Raw genomic sequence first — 27,156 nt, forward strand, 5'->3', positions numbered from 1 at the left:
TCTGTGACTTCACTGGAAAAGGTCTATACTCTCAAAACAGAGCAATAATGCATAAAGCAAACAAACACGTGTCTTACGCGGGAAACAAACAGACTGGGGACGAGAACGGAAGCTAATCTGCCTCACTACAATCCGCACACACACACTGGCTGGAGACGACGCCAAGTGAAGTGGGAGGCGCCTGGCGCATGTTATAAATCACGTGTGGTCGTGTGTGCAGCCTATTGGTGTTTGTATATCAATGCCCTACAAGGCTTTGTGGAAATCCAGGAAGAGCTAGCTAAGGAAAAGAAATATGTGTGTGTGTATGGCTTTCCAATCTTTTTGTCAGTGGAGTTTCTCCCCATCCACCACAAGCATGCGAAAGTTCATTTTCTGAGGGACTGTGGGATAGCATTATCTCAATTTTTAAGGGGTTAGCGCTTGTGTATCATTCTCCGCGCTTGACCTTGTGTATATATATATCATCATCATCATCATCAGCCGTTTGAGTATCCACTGCAGGACCGGCCTATCTCGACCGAAGTCGGGACGGTACAGCCAATGTATCTCTACCAAGTGGCTTAGGCTGTCTGGTAGAGATTGTTTGTAGGGTGAGAAGTGCTTGTAAGTGTAATTGTTGTGTTGGAGTGGCTTTGGATGTGTGTGTAGTCAGTGACCCAAGTGTAATCGGCGCAAGCAACTGGGTGCAAGCATACTTTATAGTAAGCGACACTGGTTCAACTGCAGCACCCCTTGCATCCGCCAATGCAGTACGTGGCCGGGTGAACACCCTCAAAGTTTATTACCCTGGTGGGGCGCGAACCCTAACTCACCCGTGTATGAAACGCACACTCTACCACTGTACCACAGAGGCTCCATTCATATATAAATATATATATATTTATATTAGGGTGGAGTGAAAATAGAGGTCAAAAATCAAATCACGGATTTAATGGATGTAATATCTACCAAAAGTTGCCAATGCTATTACTCATTAATTATATGAAATTTGATTAAAATGTTGATTCCGAAAAGGCTTTCGGCTCAGTAGAGCACATCCCAATTATAAATTCATTGCAGGAAGGTGTAAATGAGAACACTTTACAACTGCTACAAAACATATATAAGTAGGGAACTGCTACAGTTAAATTACATCAAGATTCGGGGGGGGAGGGGGGAGTGATAAAATTGTGAAGGGCGTGCATCAGGGAGATAAAATTTCACTAATATTATTTACAACTTGCCTAGAAAGTCATTTCAGAAAGCCAGACTGAGATAAAGAAGGAATAAACACAGATGGAGAAAACCTAAACCTAAAGCCTAAAGCCTTCATCACTAGCTTCCTTTCTGGTCGTTCTATAGCCGCTGTTGTAGACGGCCATCATTCTTCTAGATCTATCAACAGTGGTGTTCCTCAGGGCTCTGTCCTATCACCAACTCTCTTCCTTTTATTCATCAATGACCTTCTAAGCTGTACATCTAACCCTATCCACTCATAAGCTGATGACCCCACCCTTCACCTTTCCATTCGGTTCCCGCAATGCCCATCTCAGCAGGCTATGGCACACCTAATGTCTGACTTGGCTCGTATCTCTGACTGGGGTAAAAATAATCTGGTTGTTTTTAATGCATCTAAGACTCAGGTTTTTTTTTTTTTTTTTTTGTGAGGAAGAAGGAACCAAAGGCAACGAGCCTATCAACCCGACAAAATCTTCCACAGGTATACCCACTAATGTTTAATAATATTCAGCTTAATCCTGCATCATCCTTGAACATGCTTGGGGTTTCATTTAATCGGGACTTATCTTGGAAAGATCATATTGCATCTCTTGTAAAATCTGCTTCCAAGAGATTAGGTGTGCTAAGCTGACTCCGTTCTTTCTTTACCCCTGCATAATTGCTGACTCTATACAGGAGTTTTATCTGCCCCTGTGTGGAGTACAACTCTCAAGTGTGGGGAGGCTTCCCACATACAGCTCTTCTCAACAGGGTGGAGTCAAAGGCTTTTCGTCTCATTAACTCTCCTCCTCTTACTGACTCCCTTCAACCTCTGTCTCTTCACCGCACTGTTGCATCTTTTTCTCTTTTCTATCGCTATTTTAATGGTCACTGCTCCTCTGAACTGTCTGCATGCATTCCTCCACCTTTACGACGGGCGCGTAGCACCCGTCTAGCAGCAAACTCTCATCCCTTTTCTGTCCAACTCTCTAATGCAAGAGTTGATCGTTACTCCCAGTCCTTCATTTATGCAACAGGTCAACTCTGGAACTGTCTCCCTCTGTCTGTATTTCCTGCTGCCTAGGATCTCCAGTCTTTTAAACGCAGTGTGTCCAGGCATCTCGAAATGATCAGATCTTGAATTTGGCTCTCTCTTGTATTTTGTTTTTCTCTTGGAGGGAACTAATATTGCAGGTTCATAGCCTTTGGTTCCTTGTTCCTCACATTAAAAAAATAAGATTTGCAGACGACATTGTCCTTATCTTAGAAACAGCAGAGACATTGCAAAGTTGTTCAATGACCTTAATAGAGATAGTCTCAGACTAGGGCTAAAGATGAACCAAAGTAAAACTAATGTTTAACCCAAATACCCTAAAGAACGTCATCAGAATAACTAAAGAAATTCCTGAAGCTGAGAAGTACAATTACTTAAGGCAAATACTAAAACTAACGAAAGACCATGATAGCGAATTAAAAAGACGCATTACAAGTGGATGGAAAGCTTTTGATAAACATCTATCTATCTATCTATAGCCCGACGCCCTAATCCCGCAAAGGGTGGCCACAGACAAAACGCCTCCAAGTCACTCTGTCACCCACCATTTGACTACCCTCCCCCCAACTCACCCCCCCCTCCCTCATATACCTCTCAACTCCATCCCTCCACCTCATCCTCGGTCTACCCCTCCCTCTCCCTCCCTCCACCTCACCTACATACACCCTCTTAGTCAGTATTTCATTCTCCATTCTCTCCACATGTCCAAACCACCTCAGTGTATTTCTCCTAATCTTCTCAACCACATCCACATCTACCCCACAACGTTCCTTCACTTCTTCATTCGTCAACCTGTCCCTCCATGTCACTCCACATGCTCCTCTCAAGTAACTCATTTCCACTGCTCTCACTCTTGACTTGTTCCCCTCTTGCAAGGTCCACGCCTCGCTTCCGTACGTCAGGGTAGGGATCACAATACTATCATGCAGTGACTTCTTAACTTCCATACTCACCTCCCTATTTCTCATCACTGTTTTCAGTGTACCAACAACCTTCCTTCCCTGCTGTACCCTTTCACGTACTTCAACCCCCAAAGTTCCATCCTTACTCATCACACTACCCAAGTACTTGAATGCACTCACATTCTCCATATCCTCACCATCCAACCTCACTGCACACTCTGTGACTTCATTCCTCTCAAACACCATAACTTTACTTTTGTTTACATTAACTTTCAGCTTCCTCCTCCTTCACACTGTCCCAAATTCATTCACCAAACCTTGCAACTCTCATTCATCTTCACTCAACAATACTGTATCATCAGCAAACAGCAACACCGGAAGCTTCCAAATCTCACTCTCATTCATTAGGGCCAGCCCCACATCCACTGCCCTACCTTGCACCTCCTTTCCAACCCCATGCAGACAACAAAAAAAGTATGAAATGAAAAGCATGTAACGAATGTATAATCCCAGCTATGAGGTACGGTTGAGACTTGGTAACTGACAAAGTCGATGGAAAATCAACTAATCCGTTCTCAAATGGAAAGATCAGTGTTCGGAATATCTTCAAGAGACAGGAAAAGATCAACATGGGTGAGACAGCAGACTTAAGTCTGACTTTACTGAAGTTATTAAAGAACAGAAATGGAGGTGGGCAGGTCATGTAGCAAAAGTATGGGATACCAGATGGAGCAAGAGGCTGACTGACTAGATTCCAAGAGACTGAAAGCATAGCAGAAAAGAAAGAATGCTGATTGCCCGCCAGAATATGCTGCTGGCCAAGTCCAACATTTTTGCCAAATCTTGATACCCTGAAGGTTTCATTTTGACAGCTCAAGCCATTCATGAGATATAATGCTGCTAAAAGCGGGCAATAAAAACAAGTTAACCTTTGGCAGCCATTTTGGTGACCTTGACATTGGTCCCGAGTGCCCAATTTCGAACTCGTCCAAGATTTTGATCATATCTTGATCCTGAAGGTTTAATGTTGATAGTTCAAGCCGTTCATGAGATATAATGGTCCTAAAGGTGGGCGATATAAGTTAGTCAACCTTTGGCAGCCATTTTGGTGACCTTGACCTTGACCCAGAGTGACAATTTTTGAATTTGGCCAAGATTCTAGCCATATCTTGATACCCCGAAGGTTTCATATTCATGAGATATAGTGAGAACACACACACACACACACACACACACACACAGAGGTGGGCAAAAACTTTATCGCTCTGCCTTGTAAAAGCGGGCGATAAAAAGCCAAACAGGAGGTGGAAAGATTAGATAAAGAAGTTAGCAGGCAAAACATGGCAGAGATTGGCTCAGTCAAGGAATTCATGGAAATTGTTCGGGAAGGCCTTTGTTATCACCAACCTTAGAGGAGAAACGATGATGTTTTTGCCTCTGTTTGCGTGTGTGTGTGTGTGTGTGTGTGTGTGTGTGTGTGTGTGTGTTCCCATGATATGAACGGTTGGAGCTATCAACATGAAACCTTCAAGGTATCAAGATATGGCCAAAATGTTGGACGAGTCAGAGAATGGGCACTCGGGGTTAACTTCAAGGTCACCAAAATGGCTGCCAAAAGTTCAACTAGTTTTTATCGAACGCCTTAAGCACCATTATATCTCATGAACGGCTTGAGCTATCAACATGAAACCTTTAGCATATCAAGATATTGGCAAAATCTTGGACTTGGTCAACAGCATATTCTGGCGGGCGATTAGCATTCAGCTCCCGAATGTTTTCCTATCATTCAAAAATGTCATGCTGAGGCCCTATTTTACAGGTGAACAGGTACGTGAGTTGTACTTTTTACATCCTCCTCAATTTCAGTTATTTTTGTGTCACTTTTATAATTAGCTCACTTGAAATCCTTGGTGTAAAATAAGTGACACCAGAGAACATAAATATTTATGGTAAATATTTTTCCAAAAAAGTAGTTTCTATATCATATTCTGAAAAAAATATAATTTTGTGAATTTCCGTAAGTGCATTCTCACAACACTCCAGAGAACCCTGCTAAGTTTGTATCCAAGTGTTGTAAATCCACCACAAAACTTGCACTACAATTAATTTTTAATGCTAGAAAACATATAGTACATTGCGAGAAACCGATTAGCAAAAATAAACATAGAAAAACTTTTGTATTTTTTAAACCATTGGGAATACAGTACCAAATTTGGACAACTTCATTGTGAGTGATATAGCATCTTGAACAGCTGTAAAAGCACGGAAAAAAACACCAGGATAATCTCAGTGTATTAAGGTGGGTTTCCACCGGAGCAACACAAGGCAATAGGTAGCATGCGACCTGCCAGGCTTTCAACACTTATGTTGAATGCAGCTTTCAATGAGGAGACTTTTGCCTGTGACACGGCAACACTGTTGCTTCATGCAGCATGCTATATGATTTTTATACTGAATACCACGAAACCATTTCCATCGATTCAATCAAACCTGAGCCAGTTGTCGACGCGATGTCAGGAGACGATCGCTGCTGCTGCTACGTCTTTGGTGCTGCACAACACTCGAAAAAAAAACAAAAAAAAAGCACCGCCGGTAGAAAACAGAGTTGTTTTTCGGCAGTATTATTGCTCAGAATATTTTTGATAAGTTGCTAGCCGATGAGCAAGCACTATTCAAAAACTTTTCTCTGGTGAGTGTGGAGAATTTTGATTACCTCCAAAAAGTTTGTCCCAGGATTATGAACAGCAACATGAATTACCGAGAGGTCATAACACCATAAATCAGACTTTTGGTAACACTCCCCTTCTCATCTACAGGAGACAGTTACAATTCCTTCATGCACCTCTTCAGGATTTCTGTGTTGACTAGTTCGGAGACTGTGCCAGAGGTTTGCCAAACAAATACTGAAGCACTATGAGATGTTGTTCAAGTAAGTTTTATATATCAGTGTTTACACTACTACTACCATTACTAATACTACTGCCACTACTACTGCTGTTACAACTAATCGTTGTCATCATCATCCAATCCTTTTTTGCCCCATAAAGACAGTAGAGGCCTGCGGTTAGGCTACTAGGTCCCAACATTTAAAGCGATGGTGACCAGTCACTCTTTCCCAAGTGGCACTGTGACAGTAATTAACATCAACCACCCTCAGATGTGAACTTTTATGGGCGACATCCGGTTGGAGACGCCACAAGACGTCTATTTGGTTATATGGTTACAACCCAGCGAAGTAGTTGGTTTCCTGGGTTGCAAGAAATCATCCGGCTTATCGCTCAGTGCAGAGTTACCTGAAGGCAGCACTGCATCGAGTGAATGGATGGTGGGTGCCCCCACCTACCAAATAATAATAATAATAATAATAATAATAATAATATCCATATCAATATTATTATTAAAATCATTGACAGTTACAGAATCTTGATATAGTAGTAATAGTAGTAGTAGTAGCAAATATGAAATAACAGTACATAATAATTATGTACTGTTATTTCATATTTGCTACTACTACTACTATTACTACTATATCAAGATTCAATTACTTTTGGTGATACGGCAGGGCAACTATGAAAATTAAAATAAGGAGAATGAGAACATATAAATAATAATGACAATAACAGTGAAAATTATTTTATCGAATGAATTCACGTCTACAATTTTCATTATTTGGCAAGCAACACTAAGCCTAATGTTAAGGTAATTCTTTAAAAGTAAAAGAAAAATACCTGGCAACGTATACAAAGTAGAAATAGGGTAAACTAAACTTGTAACTGACTCCAATCATTTATTGGTGTGAAAGATAGATCAACATATTAAAGCCACATTTGAATCATTTAAAGCATCATCACGTCACAAGCAAACTTCGTGGCTAATCTCCGATGTGCATCTAGTTTAGCCTGGTTATTCTTGTATTCACCCAAGCATTTGTCCCATAAAGCAACAGATGTCGTATATTCTTCAATGAACTCTACCGTTTTGTCTTGCGCCAATTACAGGCTTCACCAAACCCTGTTTCAGAGGTCTGCCACCAGGTGGTCTAGTGTAGCCCAGCCTCGATTAAATATTTTTGCGGGGTTTTAAGACCTGTGAAATTGTACCTAACACTAAGTTTATAATAATACTGAAATTTATAAGAATCTTTTTTCCTATTCGATCCAGCGCATATGTATATACCTTAAAAAAAAAAATAGCCAGGCTCTCAGAGAATCTTAGCTTGGGGACTAAAATAGTGTGCTGTCTATTTACATATATTTGAATAAATCGTGTGCAGTTTGTAAAAGGAGATAACCTTCAGGACTTATGATGTGTGTATTTTTGCATGCTTTAAAGAAGTAAGCTGTTCCACTGAAAATAATGTACCGAACAAATGCTTAGTTGGTGAATCAGCCATATTAACCCGCCCCGTCCTGTCGACGTATGGGAACGTTGCAACGATTTGCATTTCCCAGTCCCGGCGACGTACCGGTACGTCGTGCAATTGCAAGGTCCCTAATTTGCACAATTTTCAATTTTCATGCATGATTTTTCGTATGTATACACGGGACACCTTCCTCTATTCCTCTACAAGATGCCAAACAGGGACAATGCCTTACACCGCATAACCTTCCTCCTCCCCCCCTCATGCCATTGTCTCGGCAATTCACCTGTTACCAGTGACCTGGCCAGTAAAGATATTCAGGGCCAGAGTGATTCCCCAATCGATGACAATGTGGAGGACAATGTTTACATAGCATTAGAAGAAACAGCCAGAAATAATGATCAGGTAATGTGGCAAGAAAAGGTCAGGTATGGTGATTAGTGAGTGAAACAATGCTTATAATGCCTTTATTACTGCTTGAAAACCAATATACTCTCATACTACATATACATTCGTACCAAGTAAATAAATAAATACCGTTTATGAGTGGATAAAATAGTTATCCTCCCATAGAACTCGTTTTCTTTGGTGCCAGCATGTTAGAAAACCCAGTCAGGTAAGGAGGAACTCCTACCTGGATTGAGTATTTTAAACCTCAGGTGAGCGATTTCTCTATGAATTTTCGATGTTTCTCACCAAAAGCGAAGGTTTTAGCCAAAAAATTTTTTTTTTGAAAATACCTCAGGACTGGGGGATGTCAGAGGTGCGGAAAGCCTTGGGACGTGACGGGTTAATCCAAACAAACGGCAGTGCGGTACGACACTATAATCATAACAGAGTATGAGGAGTTGAAGTGTAAACTTACTAAACTGTGCAGTGGAGGCAGGGGAACATTTAAAAGCATTATTTATGTTAGACTTTAGTTACTAAGATGATCAAGACGTCCAACAGATACGTATTGTTAGGAAAAGTCATACTTCAGGCAGGGCAGCACATCGAAAGGTGCTGCCGAACCTGCGGTTACATATCTTCTTTCTTTTGTGGATACCAACGAATGACAAATATTTTAATCACTGTTCTCCTGTTTTATGGATGGCTCTAGTAAAATTGCTTAGGTTTTGTCTCTATGTTATGTTTACAGAGATGAGTAAACTGACGAAAGCTGAGTTTACAATATGACACTTATAATACATTATATATAATCAAAAGGCTCCCATATTGTAATTTCTTTGTAGCATATCGTGCCAACGGAGTAATTTCATGAGTAAAATCTGTTTTGGGGTGTTTTACTTTGTGTCAAAATTAAAAAGAAATTATGCACTGGCTACTTTATCAATGCCTACCCCGCATCAGAGCTGGGCGATGGAAGCGAACCTAGTGGCAGATTTCTGAACAGGATCTGGTGAAGTGTCTAATTCATCTTCTTGCCTTCATCACGGAATCCTTCCCAAGACTACTGGGAAGGGAGCCAACACTCGGCAACAGGCTAAATCTTGATGCATGTGTCAAGTTACATGGGCAATGTGTTGTCACCTGTTGTATGTCACACTATCGCATGCCACATGTTGCCTTATGTTGAACTGGTTTGAACATTAATGTCCTTTGCATGCTATGTGTTGCCAAAATGTTGCCTCAGTGAAAACCAGCCTTTACACTCGCAAGTAATCCTGAACCTGTGCTGTCTTTAAGCTCTCTCTTTCAGCCAATGAGAACTGAGGTTTTTCCTTCACGGTGGCTCAGAGGTAGATCGCCGAGCTCGTGGGGGAGAGGTCGTAAAGCCCATGTCACACATACGTGACTCAAGGGCCGATCGTGGCGCGACTCAAGGTCATGTCCTAGTTGGCTCCCACGCCTCCCGACTGGCCCCGAATCTGCTCTGCTCATGACTGCCTAACGACCGCATCGGGACTGCCTCACGACATCAAGAACACAATAAAATCACGAGGCAACTGCAAGGAGACAGAGCTATGAGTCTTCAAATTTGAAATTTAAGGAATTTTTGTCAGTCACGACTGTGACACGATCACCCACGAATGCAAGATGACTTCGTGACGCATTTGGGGAATGCACCCCAACCTCCCAAGGACACCCTCACGACCCTCCCACGTCTGACCCATGGGGCAGGGCATCACACCTGAACCACCAATGACATGCAGTGTGGGGCAGGGCATCACACCTGGATCACCAATGACACCCAGAGTATCACCATGGGCCTCTCCTGTGTCTAGTCAGTTGATGAGGGACACAGTCATAATGTTTTTTTTTTGTCGGCGACAGCATCACGACACGCATAACTGCATCATGACGCATCCAACTGAGCTAAGACTGCTTCATGACTGATGTATGACACTCCCGACTGCAACGCAACTGTGACATGACTTTTGGCAAGTCGTGAGGTGGCCATGACTTTTAACACATGCATTAAAAAATCGTGAGGCCCGACGAGTCATCCCAGTGGCTCACAAGTGTCCTAAAGAGTCCAAGCTTTGTTGGCGAATGAATGGACGATCGAAGAAAAAATGCTTTACGATCTTGAGTTGCACCGTGGTCGGCCCTTGAGTCATTTGTGTGTAACAGGGGCTTAAGTTCGAGACTCGCCCGGGGCTGCTGTAACCTAGCGTGGCTATATGGTCATAGTTGCCTAGCTCTGGGATTAAATCCCTTCCTCCTAGGCAGCCAATCACAGAATTGTGTATAACCATTTTCAGCTACTAAGCAATTGAGAAAACTGCCTTACTTGAGATACTGGTGGGAAACACCAGTAAAATGTGGAAGCTGCCCATTTATCAGTTGCATGAGGCTTGAGTTTTGTACGCTCACATCATATTACAGAAAAGGAAAACTAAAAGAACCTATATATATATATATACCTGTATTATAATAAGGAATTTTTGTGGTGGGTTTAGCTAAATATAACGGTGAAAATAAGACAAAAATCTCTGCATAAACTGAGGTTCCAAATTACCTTCTAGCCCCATAATTGACTTTTTTTCTAGGTCCCATTTGGTTCACTCTGCAAAAGACACTGTAAGAGCATAACAAACAAATCTTAATATTTAGAATATTATTTCAGCCATTTTGATGGTAGGAAATGAATATTTAGGAATTTAACCCAGATAATTGTCAAAACCTGAAAATGGAAAATCTGACCAAAATATGACCCAGATATAGTCCCCTGCAGTGGTGTAATTGTTAAAGTTCCGAAGAAGGGAGACCTGAGTGAATGTGGTAATTGGAGGGGAATCTCTTTGTCACCGATAGCTTTGAAAGTTTTCAGTAGAGTGTTGTTAAATAGGTTGGAGCCGGTGGTTGAGGGTATTCTGAGGGATGAACAGGCTGGTTTTAGAAAGGGACGTGGTTGCAATGATCAGATCTTTATAGTTAGGCATTTGATGCAGCAAGTTAATGAAATGAGAGTACCGTTAAGTCTTTGTTTTGTTGATTTTGAAAAGGCTTTTGATAGTGTTTCGAGAGAGACTATGGGGAAGATCATGAGACATTATGGAATACCAGAGGAGTTTGTAAGGGTCATTATGAACATGCATGAGGACACATTTTGTAAAGTGATGGTTGATGGTTGTCTGAGTGATTCGTTTGAAGTCAAGTCCGGAGTAATTCAAGGTGGTGTTCTATCGCCTTTACTATTTATATTGGTCATTGATTACATTATGAAACGCGTTGGAACAGAAACCGATGCAGGTATACTTTGGGGAGAGAACAGGAAACTTTGGATTTAGATTATGCAGATGATATAGTTTTGATTTGTGATGGGCCAGAAGAGATGCAGAAAGTGTTGGACTGTTTGGTGAGTGAAGGTCGCAAGGTGGGATTGGTTATTAATTGTGGAAAAACTGAAATAATCAATATGAATATGGAAAATGCGCAGGAATGTGTAATTGGAGGTATGGTTGTAAAGCAAGTTGATAGGTTTAAATATTTAGGTACTAATTTAGCCAAGGATGGTTCTTTGAACTTTGAATTCGAGGAAAGGTTAAAGAAGGCTAATCAGGCAATGGGAATGCTTAAAAATATTTGGAATAATAACAATTTTTCTGTGAATACAAAAATCAAACTTTATAAGGTAATGGTTAGGAGTATCTTAATTTATGGACACGAGTCTTGGTACAGCACAGTGACTATGGAAAATAAATTCTTGGTGTTTGAAAACAAAGCACTTAGAAGAATATTAGGAGTTAAGTGGTGGGAAAGGATACCAAATAGTAGAATTAGAGAAATAACGGGAGTGCAGCCGGTCGATGAATATGTTAGGTTCTCACGATGGAAGTGGCTAGGACATGTGTATAGGAGACAGGGAATAGTACGAGGTACACCAGGGTGGGTGGCACTTGGTAGGAGAGGTAGAGGAAGGCCAAAAGAGACGTGGGTGAGGACAATGAGACGGGAAGCTGGAGATGAGTGTTGGGGAGATCTTGAGGAGTTAGCACAAGATAGGATGTGGTGGTGTGAGTTCATTGAGGCCCTATGCATCCCTGAGGGTGCCACAGGAAATGATTGATTGATTGATTGCAGTGGACTTTCAATGGCTGATGATGATATGCGCATATATATCCCCTGCAGTGGACTTTCAATGGCTGATGATATATATATATATATATATATATATATATATATATATATATATATATAAAGTTTTCGACAGAGTATGGCACCGTTCCCTGCTGTCCAAACTCCCTTGCTATGGACTAACGTCTTTTGTTCCTTTGATTTCTTCTTATCTTAGTGACAGGAAAATAAGAGTAAAAGTAGATGATGTATATTCGAATTTCCACTCAATTAACGCCGGCGTGCCGCAGGGATCAGTTCTGGCGCCAACCCTATTTCTGGTTCATATTAATGATCTCTTATCTGTCACTCACAATCCCGTTCACTCATATGCAGATGACTCAACACTACATAGTTCATTCACACTCAGACATGCATTTACAAAGTCTAATATCTCTACCTCTTAACTCAGTACAGCCATCTCCATAAATCAAGATCTAGCTACAATCAATGAATGGGGACAAAACAACCTTGTCTCTTTTAATGCTAGTAAAACTAAATATATACAGTTTACAAATAGACAGATATTGCCAGATTCGTACATTACCTCCAGTGCTACTAATATTCCCATCTCCAAAAGTATTGAAATTCTTGGTGTCTCACTTAACAGTGCCCTCAGCTGGACCTCTCAAGTCAGATCACTTGCTAAAACTGCCTCAAAGAAACTTGGATTATTGTACAGAGTCCGTAACTTCTTCGCCGATGAGCAGTTAGCTATAATTTATAAGAGTCATGTGCGCTCTCAGCTTGAATATTGCTCACCCTTGTAGAATGGTTGTGGAGAGGTTGCATTAAGACAACTAGACAAAACTCAGAATAAAGCTGTTAGAATCATTAACAACCCTGCCATTACATATAAACTACCTCCCCTGCAAGTAAGAAGGAATGTTGCCTCCCTTGCATTATTATTTTTACAGATATTTTTTTGGCAAATGCTCAGACGACGTTGCGTCCATGGTGCCACCTCTCCAAGCCTTCCCTCGTGCTACACGGGCATCTGGTAGCGCTCATGACTGGAATGTCACTGAACCATATTGCAGAACTTCTGCCTATCAGAATTCTTTCATTCCCCGAACTGCATCTCTCTGGAACTCGCTTCCCCAGAGTTGTTTTCCTCCAAATTTCAACCCACAACTGTTCAAGTCTAACTGTTACAGATATTTTATGAACAGAGGACACCAGTAATCTGGTGTATGGATTATTTTTTTTTCCCCTATTTGTTTTTCCTTCCTCCGTTCTGTTATTTAAAAAAAATAATAATAATAATATACATAACAAATAAATATATCTATCTGTCTGTCTATATAGTAAACTCAGTTTTCCGTCATCACAATATCTGGCCCAGTGCATTATCTATTGTTTTTTCCTCGGCTTTATTAAAGCAACACCTGATGGAATTATGCAGTATCTGACTCAGAAACGGAAAGCAATCAGGTCTCTGGTTCAGTCACGGGATCCAATCCACATGCAAGCAGACTCTGCAATGCGTCAGCCAATCATAATGCGTTGCGGGAGCAGCCTACACAGCAGAGCCTACCGTTCCTTTCTCACTAGTGATGGGCGATACCAGCCATTTCATACTGATGCGATACTGATTACTTTTTTTTACTAGTAATGGCGGTATCAATTATCGATACCAATACCTCGACCTTTGCTCAACGCTATTTTTTAATATATAGCCTAGGGGTGCCAGCACTGCTGTGACAGTGATCTCCGGTCAAGGTCAGTGGTGTGACTGACTGTTATACAGTACGGTCACACGCTCGCTGACGTGGGATGGCAGGAGACAAAGACACCGGGCTACCAGATGCAAAAATATTATCCCTGCCTTTCAGCGTACTGAATAATTATTCCTCTACATACTGAAATTACTTAGTTTCTCCTTGAAATTTGCCAAACTGGAACATTTTTCTTTAGTAATCGAAATATCGATACCTAGGCACCAGTATCGATACTTAAGCTTACATAGCGGGTATTGAAAGTATCGATATTTTGGTATCGATACGCCCACCCCTATTTCTCTGTCTTTCCCATGGATGCCATTCAGTGAGGACATATTTGTGTATTCTTGTGACCCACGCAGTGACCAAACAAGAGCGCTGGGGCTTAGTCTGTGAACTCTTATGCCTCGTTCACTGCTGTAGTGCTGTGACTAATTTTGTGGCTCCTTATTGCTCTGTGCCTTAGTGCTCTAACCACTTTACTGAATAGTTCGTGTGTATCTGTGTACATCAACTTTCCATTGATGCCAGCACTAGGTGTGTTAGGATTACGATTATATTATGTACTGTATTACCGTACTATATGTACCGTATCAATCATGCATTATATTTTATGCTTAATTTTAATCCCTTACGTAAGGGTAATATTGTAGGAAGTTTTTAAGGCCCTGTAGAGGGTCAAGACGGATAGTAGCACATTATCCGGCTCAATGGTGAATGGATAACCGACTGGGGTTACTGTGCAGTATCTGGCGTTTTTGCAATATCTGACATGGGGATTGACTGAATTGTGCCGAATAACTGTGAATTTACTGAATGTATGTGTATATACAGTATATATCTATCTTTTTTTTTAATGTGTCCGACTCTGGGCATGGGCTACACAGCCTGCCCCCAAGGCCCAGTAGTCCTCCTACATACCATGCATCTCTTCATGTCACCGCTTCGGAGCTAATACCCACCGTCCATATTGAATACATGCTAAGGCTGTCTCATACAGAACTGGTGTATTGGTATTAGTAGGGGTACTTTTACAACATGTCTGCAGGTCTCCTGGTAGATCAATAAAGTCTGCTTTTTATGAAATTCAAATGGCCAACGGCCATACCACGTTGAGTACACCGCTTCCCGTCCGATCAGCGAAGTTAAGCAACGTTGGGTCTGGTTAGTACTTGGATGGGTGACCGCCTGGGAACACCAGATGCTGTTGGCATAACGTTCTCCCTACGTGTCAAGTGGGGTTGGTGGAGGATTAGTGCCCCTCCCTGTAAAACAATTAACTCTAAGCCCTTGGCCACCCTGTTTGGGATACATGGCGTCTGGCAATGAATGATTGAAAAAATCCTTCAACTGTTCCCTGCCCCAGAGGAAACTTGAACCTGGGTCCAGTAGGACTGCAGGCCACCTCTCAACCGATTGAGCCACCGCCTCCTGCAAATCAATCCACCTCCCTATATACACATATATTAATGCAAAGAAGAGGGAACCAAAGGCTAGAACTCAGCAAGATTGTTCCCTCCCAGATGAAGTAAAAACAAGAGAATGTATATATGCACTTATGTGTATATACACGTAGATTTGAATAAAAGTTATAGAAATAATTTATATTTAGTTTGTTGTTCAATGTCCGTTTGAAAATCGGCTTGTTCTCTTTGCCGATATGCATCAACTTTAACATTAATATTAATTGCACTGATTAGGATTTGTAAAGAGTTTTAAACAACCGAGCAGAATTGTTAGACAAAAACTTTTTATGTCATCAGTGTCGCCTATCTGATGATGCTATACAACATTCATTTTACTAGCGTTGGGGTAATACAAAGTCATTAAACGATTTTTCAAACAGGTTGCCCAGTTTGCTGATGAGAAGTAACCAAAATCTAGAGTAGGATCAATGGTGCCAGTCTTTATTTTCTTTCTTATCCTTCTTTATCCATCGATCTACAAAATAATCTTCCTGCAGGTTACAGTACTGTGAAACATTTTGGTTACACTTACATTTTTTCAATACTTTTATTATCTGGTTGGACATTATAAAGACTTCATTTTTCATTAAACAGCAGTTATTCAGTCAGTATCAACTACTCAGAAATGTTCTGCTAAACACAAGAATTTTCCTTTAATGTTTGAAAATCACAGATAATGAAATGAGCGATGTGCTACTAATTTATAATCTCTTTATGAAGACAAATACTCGTATAATTCTTCGTAACTCCCAAACAAGGACGTATTAATTTTTTAAGCGTCTGACCCTCATCGTCATGACTGTCTTTAGCAAAAACCAATCCCAAAGGCGCTAAAACGTAACGCTAAAAAAAAAAAAAAAAAAAAAAAAAATCGACAAAAATCCTGATTTCTCCTTTCTTCTTTTTTCTCCCTGCTTCTTCTTTCTTTTTTCTTCTTCTTTCTTACAGCTCTTCAGCTCTAAAGTGGCGAAACCGATTACTCTGCTTTTTTCCACAAAGGGGTTTCATTCTGAAGTGGATCAGAAGCACGGTAGGTACTGCATGAAAGAGGTCAAAGGGAGTAGGTTAGCTTTTTAAGTTTTTATCCGCTTTATACAGAATTCAGTAGAAGGGTAACGGGAGAGAAGAGGGTGAAGTGGTTTAGTGTTACTGTACGAACAATAGGTCAAAAATTAAGATTAGTAGAGAGTGTCAAGTTTTCGGACCTTAAACTCAAAACGTTCTTGTTCAATTTGGGTTAGACTTGATGGAACGATTTAGGGTCGGACATAGATTATATTATTCAGAACAATCGTACAGGGGTCAAGGTCACAAGGCAAGGTTGATTTAAAACACTTTTGACAATCTGAACCAAACTTAGTGGCGGGGTTCATTGTCACACAAGGCTGAAGTATGTTAACTTAGAGAACAACACAGTAAACGTCAAGGCGCTAGAGCTATATCAAATGTTCGGTCATAGAGTGGTCGAATGGTGTGGGTGTTGAGCTTTCTCAATGCTCCTCTTCGCTATTTTCTGCTGATAATTATATTCAGTTCAAGAGACTTTTCAAACGGGATGGGTTAGTCCAAGCCTTCATTCATTTTCCTGCTACTACGATGCTCTTAAGTTGAAAAACTTACAAAAACCTTCTGAGATTTCTAACACAGGGGCTTTTTTAAAAAATCAGTAAAACATGAATAAAAATAATTTAATGAAGTGCATGAAGATGTGGGGATGGTTGTTTGCCTAAAACCATCTGAACAAGATCTAGGCAGTACAAAAGAATCCTATCCCTTCATCATTATTTTCCCTCCAGCACTTCCCATTATGGTGTAGCATAAGTTCACCCAAAAACTATTATGCCACTTGCGTAACTATTAACCAACCATCCAGAACACAAAAAGTATGCCTTAAAAATGTTGGGATGGGTTTATTTGTCATTTTATTGTCTCGATTATTGTCTCGACTTTGTTCCGATGGTTCTGAAAGCACTGCCATGCTTACATCTACATATTTTATTTCTTTTAAATACTAATATACTTACTCCTTAAACAATCGGCTTTGTAGCTCCGCGGCATGCAGGTATCCATCACCATCTGAAAGGTCATTTCCTTTCTTCCATTTCAGGCAGAAGAATTTGCTGGAGTCACGCACTACCTGTCAATTAAATGCACACATAAAGGAACTACATATAGCATTTTCAGGGCCCCAAGTGACATGTTATAAACTCCTGAAGCCTTTCACACACACACACACACACTGCTCTGCTATTAATGTCTAATATAACCAACATGTCATACGTCCAGTTAAACAGACGTAACCTCCGAAATGCTATGACACTGATCACTGAGAGGTACTCGTGATAATTGCATTCATTATTCCTTAAACATCTGCTGTTTCCTTGTCTCGGAGTAATGTCTGTGCTCAGCGTACGTAACAATGCCTATGTTTGATTAGAAGCATTCTCGTGTGCTGTCCAGAGGAAGATGGTTTTAAGAGGTTATCGTTCCAGCTTACCCCTTAATATTCTATTATACTATAGCACTAGCCGTGTGTGTGTGTGTGTGTGTTTTGGGCAGCCGAAACTACACATTCATATCGCACCAAAACTGGCACAAAAATCGAAAAAAATTCGCTGATGTGAAAAACTTGGTCTCACCACAATTGAAAAACTTTTACTATATTTAATGAGCGACCACATTTTGACCAAAATACGACTCTCCCGGCCCGGCATAAGATCTTCGTAGAATTTTTTGCCCATAGGTACAACTAAAATATACTATACCCGTAGCTGTGTGTCTGTGTGTGTGTATTTCGGACTTGCGTTCGGACAACTTGGGTTCCATTCCCCAAGCTGCAAATAACACGGTCAATTGGTTAGCTGCAAAAATATCCAAGTGACAGTGTTAGACTAGAACAGCACATAAACGTGACTCGGATTACCTGAAATGATCGCAACGCGCGCACAAAGCGCGAGGAAACGAGTAAGAAGCGCGAGGAAACAAATGCCAAGCACCAGAAAGCCAGCGCGCAGCGCGAGAGCCCTCCACAGGAGCAAGTGCGAGGGGCCCAAAGGGCCTACGAGCTCTTATATAGAACTAATATATCTTCCCTGAAATGTGCTGAATTCGTTCGTCTTGACTAATTTTTCAAGAAGAAATGAGCTCACCAAATAAGTTTATTTGATTTTTCGAACACCTTGCCAGAAACACCCACAGAACCTGTGTTATCTGCTTCTTTTTTTTTTTTTTTAATCTATGATAGCTCTATTGTTGTTTCTTCTTCTAAACGCTTAGCTTCTGATCTTACTATACTGCAGACGGTTTTGATGATGTTGCTCCATCCTCTCTCCCCCCCTCCCTCTCCCCACACACACACACACACACACACACACACACACACACACACAAAATGTCTTGGTAATGACGGATAGGTAAATGCAGTATAAAAATGAAGTAGTAACTGCGGTCAGTACAATTAGTTTGTATCCTCTTGAAATGCTCCTTCCAATTATTACCAAGATTTTTGTTATTGTGCTGGCACCCAACATTCTCTGGCTCATTACCTGTAAACTTATTAAGTGGCAGTTTGCTTTCATACTAATTATCCTAATTTATAATGATCACCTCTGCCATCGAAATTTGACCAAAATGTTTGAAAACATTGTATTTGTAATACTGTATATCGGATCAAACCAGAACAGGAAGATTCTCAAACTTCTAATAACCGTACACACCATAATTTGAATATGATCAGGGACGTTCAGTTTTAAATGTCATTCATATTTAAAATCATCATTTTCTGTGATTATGACTGAACCTTTGTGAATGCGTTATGCTATATCCAGCAAAGATCTTTCACCGACTTTGAGGAAAATCCTTTGGCTCCAAACCTCCCACTACATATTCAGTCCTTCTGTGCCTTCATCGCACGTTTCCATTCAGATTATTCGAAAGTTGCTGTTGTATCAAGCAATTGCTTTAAAGCTATCAGCAATGGTGTCCCTCAGACAACTGTCAGCTCACTAGCTTATAATATCTTGTGAGACAATAATCTCGAGCTGTACTGCTAGCTCAGACCCCTTGGTTGCAGTTCAAAACTGAGTATCCACGCTATTTCGAAAGTGTTAGCAAGAAACTTCAGTGACTGTCCAAAATTATAAGAAAGGGTATTTTATCAGCCAATGTGCCAGATAGTGATGCATAGGCACATACATCTCTGCACAATGCTGGATAGTGATACATTCATGTGGTACACCAATATTACATGTACAGCTATTCGTTCATACAACACAACTCATCCCCTTCCCTTCCCCCGAAAGGAGGATGGTGAACTGAAGCAGAAGGGCAACTTCAGCCTACAGTCTACAGAGTTCACGTTCACATAAGCCTGAATCTACAAGAGCAACAATATGAGCTATACAGGTTGCAAAGTTCCAGCATGACTGTTCCCCTGTTGTGGTCTCAGTTGTGGTCATATAATAAACCACCTTATAAACCTGGTGCAGAAACACCCTACTATTCCAGAAGTTACTTTTCCAGTTATAACTTTTTCCCCATTCTACCTTCCTGTCTTCATTCAGTAACACCGCTGAGATAAAATAAATATATGCAAGAAACTTAAAGTTTACAAAATGGAATGTTCGGGTGGTCAGAAAAACAAAGTACGTAGTACTAAAGTAGGTTCTCTTCAGTCTGTCATTGTCTATCTATCTATTGCCAGACGCCTCAATCCCGTTTGGGGTGGCCACAAACAAATCGCCTCCAAGTCGCCTTGTCCCCCGCCATTTCACTGCCCTGCTCCCAACTCACACCCCTCTCTCTCATATACCTCTCCACCCCATCCCTCCATCTCATCCTCGACCTCCCCCTCCCTCTTCCCCCCTCCACCTCACTCACATACACTCTCTTCGTCAGTCTTTCACCCTCCATTCTCTCCACATGGCCAAACCACCTCAGTGTGTTCCTCATAACGCTTCCTATCACATCCACATCCACACCACAACGCTCCTTTATATCCTCATTCGTCAGCCTGTCTCTCCATGTGACTCCACAGGCTCCTCTTAAATAACTCATTTCCACTGCTCTCACTCTTGACTTGTGTCCTTCCAACAACGTCCAAGCTTCACTTCCATACGTCAGAGTTAGTATCACAATACTGTCATGTAGTAACTTTTTCACTTCCATGCTCACTTCCCTGTTTCTTATCACTGCTTTCAAAGAACCAGCAACCTTTCTTCCCTGGTGTACCCTTTCAAGCACTTCTCCCTCCACACCTCCATCCTTACTCATCACACTATCCAAGTACTTAAACGTACTCACATTTTCCAATTCCTCACCATCCAACCTCGCTGTACATTCACTGACTTCACCTCTCTCAAAGATCATCACTTTACTCTTCCCTACATTCACCTTTAGATTCCGTTTCTTACACACTCTCCCAAACTCATCCACCAAGCCTTGCAGCTCCCCTTCGTCTTCACTCAACAACACAGTATCATCTGCAAATAACAGTACAGGGAGTTTCCAAACATTATCCTCTCTCACTAGGGCCACTCCAACATCCACTACCCTACCTTGTACCTCTTTTATTACCTCATCCACGTACAGATTGAACAACCATGGAGACATGACACATCCCTGTTTCAACCCAACTTTCAAAGAGAAAAATTCACTTAGTTCACCATCCACACGCACTGCAGCCTTCGCACCATCGTACATACTCTTCACAGCATTCAACGACTTCCCATCTACTCCATATATTCTTAACACTTTCCACAATCCTTGTCTATCCACCCTGTCATATGCTTTCTCCAAATCCATGAAAGCCGCATACAACTTCTTTCCCTTCTCTAGAAACTTTTCCACTAAAGATCTAAGAATGAGTATCTGATCTACACAACCTCTTCCCTTCCTAAAGCCTCCCTGTTCTTCTCCAACTAATTCCTCTGTTCTTTCTCTAACTCTGTCAATAAGTATCCTACCATACACCTTTCCTATTATACCAAGAAGACAAATGCCCCTATGATTACCACACACTTCTTTTTCCCCTTTTCCTTTGTACAAGGGAATAATTATACCCGACTTCCAATCCTCCGGGACTCTACCTTCCTCCCAGGCCAATCTGCACATCATCCACATCCATTCTACTGCTATCTCTCCCCCATGCTTCAGCATTTCACCACACACTCCATCAATTCCTGGGGCTTTCCCCGATTTAACTTTCTTCATTGCTTCCACAACTTCTATCCTACTGATTTCTTCCTGTCTTCTCACCTCCCTCCTTCTCCCAGCCATTCCCCAGCCACTTATACTCGCATTACTTCCATCCTGTATGTTCAACAATTCCTTAAAGTGTTCTCTCCATCTGCTCGCTTTTTCTCCCTTCTCCACTAGTAATCTACCATTTTTATCTTTCACTCCCCTGCTAACTTCACTTCCTCCCTGTCTTACTCTTTTCACCTCTTTCCAGAACATTTTCTTACAGTCCCTCCACTTTACACTCAAATTCCTTCCAAATTCCTCATCCACTCTCTTCTTACTCTCTCTTACTAACCTTTTCACCTCTCTCTTTCTTTCTACATATAACTCTCTCTTCCGCCTCTCAACTTCTTCCACGCCCCTATTTCTCATCCATTCATGGTATGCTTTCTTCTTTTGTGCCACAGCCTGTCTCATCTCTTCAGTCCACCACGCTGTTCCTTGCACCCCCCCTCCGTCTTCTCTTCCTTCCACACACCACATCACATGCTGCACATATTTCTTCTGTAAATATCCTACACACACCATCCACTTCTCCCATCTGCTCCAATTCATATTTGCCCAATCGTTCCTCCACTTCTCTCTTATACTCTGCCTTTTTCTCATCCTCTTGTAACCTTTCCACTCTCCTTGCAACTACTCCTTCCTCTCGTCTTTCCCTTCTTCTATTCCTCCATCTTACTTGAATCCTAATTCTGGCCACCACCAAGTAGTGGTCAGAAAGTCCACTCCCCCAGCCTCTATAAGCTCTTGCATCCATTACACATCTTCGCATCTTTTCATCCACACACACATAATCAATCATTGCCTTCCTTTTATTCAGTTCACCACCCACCCTTCTCATCACTCGCCATGTATACCTGTGGATCATTTTATGCCTGAAGAGGGTATTGGCTATAACCAACCCCCTCCCAGCACAAATGTCCACTAACGCACTGCCATTCTCATCTATCTCAGCAGGCACACCCCACTCACCAACTATTCTATCCACCTTCACATTCCCAACTTTACCATTCATATCACCGATCAAAAACACTCTCTCATTCCTTCCAAACTTTTCCATGCACACTTTTACACTTGTCCAGAACTCTTCTCTCACTCTTCTAGCACGATCTTGCGTTGGCACATACACACACACAATCGCCCACATTTGTATTTTAACTTTCAACTTTACCCACACAATCCTTGACCCAACTGATCCATACTGTCTTATGCTCTTCTTCCGTCTTTTACTCACAACTATACATACTCCTTCCTTTGCCCTCTCATTCTCACCTACTCCTGCACATATACCCCATCCATACTCCCATCCTCTCACACTTTCTCCTCTCCATTTTGTTTCAGTTATTCCACATACATCCACTTTCGCACCCTCAAGCACCTGGACAATCTCTCTCTCTTTCACCTCATCATTCGCTCCCCTTACATTCCACGTTCCGATAACCATGTCATTTGTCCGGTCCTTGGTCGTCATCGTTTGGTCAGTCCTTGTCCGAGGCTTATTGTTTGTTTTTTTAGTTAGTTGTTTTCCGGGGAGGGGCACTAATCCTCCGCCAACCTTTTTAGTCGTCTTTTACGACAAGCAGGGATACTGGGAGAGTATTCTTGAAAAAAAAACCCTACCCCCAGGGGGTAGGGGGGTTTTTCAAGAATACATATTAACATTCGGACATTAGTCAGACTGAAGACTGGTTGTTTAATCAAACAGTCACAGTTGTTAAATTGTCATGCGACGACACGCCACTCCAAAGTTTAACATGGTGGTGCTGTGATAGTAAGAATAAAACAGTTTATATTTTCATGTTTACAGGAAGATAGAGGAAATAGTTTTTAACCCTTTAAATACTAGAGGCCATTCACAAATTGACTATTCTTTATCTAGTGGGAGCAAGAATATATATAATATTTCAGTCGTCGTCTGTGGGTTAGGTGTCAAGGATCTACCTTACCTCAAAGTTGGTAAAGATGTAGGGCTTGTTCAGCACAACAATAATATCGAAGTCAGTTTTCTTAGTTACACACAGGCCTTCATAGGCGCTGCCCCCGTGCATAAAAGTTGCCCCTTGTAGCAGGCTTTTTCCAGGGGCCAGCTGTAGTGCCTCTGCGAAGTTGCGTACTATCTGTAAGCCAAATTATTTTAAAATCAGTTAGCAGAGAAACATCACTGTTGGTTATGCATGAGGATGTAACAGTAAATATATAGGTAGAAACAGCACTGTTCGCTTTAGAAGTGGAGATAACTATGGATACTAGAATGAAAACAGCATTGCAGTCTTGGAAACAAAGGCACCAGTGGACAACTAGACAGAGATGGCATGGTGTTCATGAAAAAGACATTAGCATGGATATTTACAGTAGGGAAACTGTTGTCCTAGCCAGAAACAAAGAAAGTAAAATAGTAGAAGTGTGTGTGTGTGTGTGTGTGTGTGTGTGTGTGTGTGTGTGTGTGTGTGTGTGTGTGTGTGTAATTCACCGGGTCGGTCAGGATCACTTGATGGTCGTGATCGTCAGCTTTTACCCTCCCGGAAGGGAGCTGAGAGCTCATATAGTCCGATCTAAGGGCAAGGCTGTGACCTTCACACACGCACACACCCGTCCCCTTGCTCAAGGGGGACAGTAACCTTCCACTTCGTCAGTGAAACTTTTCGCAACCTGAGCGAGGCGCGAACTCCCGTCTACCAGATGGCAAGCGAGAACGCTACCACTGAGCCAGCGAGCGGTGTGTGTGTGTGTGTGTGTGTGTGTGTGTGTGTGTGTGTGTGTGTGTGTGTGTGTGTGTGTGTGTGTGTGTGTGTGTGTGTGTGTGTGTGTGTGTGTGTGTGTGTTCTTACCTAATTATTCTTACCTTATTGTATATTTACAGAAATGAGTTAAGCTCGTACTGTCCCGTGTATTAAACCATTTTAATCATACATATCCCTAAATTTATTAATAGTTTTGGGACACACTGTTTCATTCAGTAGTGCATTCCACTGATCAATTGCCTTTTTTGGGAAACTTAATTTCCTTACGCCTTCGTCGCCTCTCTTTTTATGTAGTTTTTTGCACTGTCCTCTTGCCAATGCTTCCTCATAGATTATACTTTACATTCATTTATGTCTATTTTGACTTTCCCTGAGATGCATTTATATAGCATAATCATGCCTCCTCTTTTCCTTCTCTCCTGCAGTGTTGGTAGATTCTGTTTTTCTAGCCTTCCTTCGTAGCTTATATCCTTTAAGCTTGGTTCCCAACGTGTAGTTCCTTTTGTACTGCTTCAATCTTATCTATGTGTTTTTTTAGATGAGGATTCCAGACTACCACTGCATACTCCAGGGTAGGTCTGATGAAAGATTTTATTATCTTTCTCAGCATGTCTTCATTTATATATGTGAATGCTATTATCATATTAGCCTGCAGCGTATACATGTTATGTACTGTACAGTTGGCCGCACTCCTGCGTTCCCTGAACTTCACCCATAGTAAGCGATGTGGCACGACTGTATTTGTTTGGATCTTTGGACACGTACCTTAGCAGTATGAATTGCTGGGACCTCGCAATAGTGACCTGGCACGGACGGTGAGTAACGGAATTTTCCTCCCAGCGCCTGTGCATTACCGAACCTATGCATCAGTTGAATAGCGATAAGCATTAGGATATAACTGGACCCTGTATCGGGTGTCTAGTTTGGTGAGGAGGAGGTATGGCTAGAGGTGGAGGGGAAGGAGAGGAGGGGGGAGGGGTGGGCTCTCCCAGTCTGGGTAGCTTCGCAAAGGGTTTCGAGAAGAAGGTTCACCAGCAACAATCGTAGGAATCTGGTTGTATTAGAAACCAACAAATAAAACACCACAAATGTAAGAGTCGCATATCACTATATTGCAGTCAACTAAAAATAGAGAATAACCATGTAAACATGTCCTGCTGTTTCATTACAAAATTCAGGTGGTGCACAGAAGGTGCCGACCAAGATGAATATACTGCCACAGCATAAGTCATGTATATGGTATTCCTGGTAGACATAACAGGGAACAGCATTTTGGCACCATGCTATCACCTATGAAGGTATTCTGTTAGGTATGCACACAGTGCAACTACGATGTAGGCACACTAACGTGCTTAAAAAACTACACAAGTTGTTATTTATGAACGTGTCTACATTCCATATAAAAACATCAGGAACAGTTGGTTTTCAGTACTGTCATTTTCATTGTTATTGACTAAAATAGTGTAATTGTGGTGACGGGTCAAGCCAAGTGGCCTCATGAATCAGCCTCCACCTCCCCCGCATCAACCATACGCCACATCACATGATAAGCTTAACACTTAACAAACTGAGGTCTGTTGCGTTTTACGTATCACTATGTCGCGTTCACAGCTGTACTGAGTGCCAAGTAATACATTTATTATTTAACCTTCTATACAAAGGTGAAAGCATGCCGTGCGTGTGTGTGTGCCCATAACCATATGAATGTCTGTTGTCTCGCTCGTTTCCTGTAAAGTATTGGGTTCCACCTTACGACTCAGCAAGAAATAGGATAGCCCGACCCTCTCCCGTCCATTCCCTTCCCTCCCCCACTAGCCACACTTCCTCCCCACCAAACTAGACACTCGATACAGGGTCCAGTTATATTCTAATACTTATCGCTATTTAACTGATACATAGGTTTGACAATGCGCAGACTCTGAGAGGAAAATTCCGTTACTCACTGTCCGTGCCAGGTCACTAATGCGAGGTTTCAACTCTTTATACTGCTACGTGTCCAAAGATCCAAATACAGTGGTGCCACATCGCTGACTATGGGTGAAGTTCAGGGAACTTGGGCGTGCGGCCAACTGTACAGTTGCGGACATATCAAACAGAAACACTCCGTACACCAGCGAGGTGGTGTAATGCACTTCGCATCTGGTAACACTGATAGGTTTGGAACTTCACCAGGTTTCGTTCGGTCGCCAGGACGAACCGAACACAGTGATCTTTGCCGCTGTGCGCAGTTATTGGTGGTAATATAATATATAAGCAATGTTTCGTCAGAAAATATACTGATAATAGCATGTCATGATTATGGTCAGTTTTTAAAATCATCTCACAATACCTCGTACACCCTCCACATAATGGCAGTTGTTATGAATGACAAGGGTTTCATAAGTGGTTTAGTTTCGAGTCATGAACCACGAAACAGTTAACAATTCATCATATAAGTCATAATTATCAGCTTCCCCACAACTGTCAAGGAACGGAGAATGATCGTGATGCCTACCCTCCCTACCGTGAACTGACATTGGCAGACCTTTGAAGTTAAACAAATTCACTACATATAGGAGGCAGCGGCACAGGAGACGGCAGTGTGGGAGTGGGGGACCTGGGAGGCAGGAGGAGGGAGGTGGGTGAGGATGGGGGCAATAGTAGCCGAACTGGGAACTAGAGGAGAAGGGTGATGGGGTAGGGGCATTGGACTTTTTTAGACGACAGGATCTGCAGTGTGAGGGATAGATTACAAGTGATGACTAGGCCAAATCATTGTCTCATGGAAAATATGAGATTTTACGGTCAGACCATGCAACGTTGACACTGCCACGTATTGTAGTTGACCGTCATGGTTTGTAACAATTCACGACAAACTTTCCACTGGGTGGCTCAGTATCCCTATGAATATGATGACTATTTGTTAA

The 27,156-nt window shown here is 41.7% G+C and overlaps 1 protein-coding gene and 1 non-coding gene across 2 annotated transcripts in view; one reads left to right on the top strand and one right to left on the bottom strand.

Annotated features, from left to right (window-relative positions):
• LOC145418814 (uncharacterized) overlaps nt 1-27,156 on the bottom strand; it is a 234,690-nt gene that overhangs the window by 163,531 nt on the left and 44,003 nt on the right. The gene's annotated exons all lie outside the window — the stretch shown is intronic.
• LOC145418878 (5S ribosomal RNA) lies at nt 14,895-15,013 on the top strand. The gene has a single exon (XR_013900766.1). It is a non-coding gene; the product is annotated as a 5S ribosomal RNA (ribosomal RNA).

This window comes from Coenobita brevimanus, chromosome 116 (assembly GCF_032717465.1).
Source record: "Coenobita brevimanus isolate Jiangsu-jjx chromosome 116, ASM3271746v2, whole genome shotgun sequence".
In the NCBI taxonomy this organism is placed as follows: domain Eukaryota; kingdom Metazoa; phylum Arthropoda; class Malacostraca; order Decapoda; family Coenobitidae; genus Coenobita; species Coenobita brevimanus.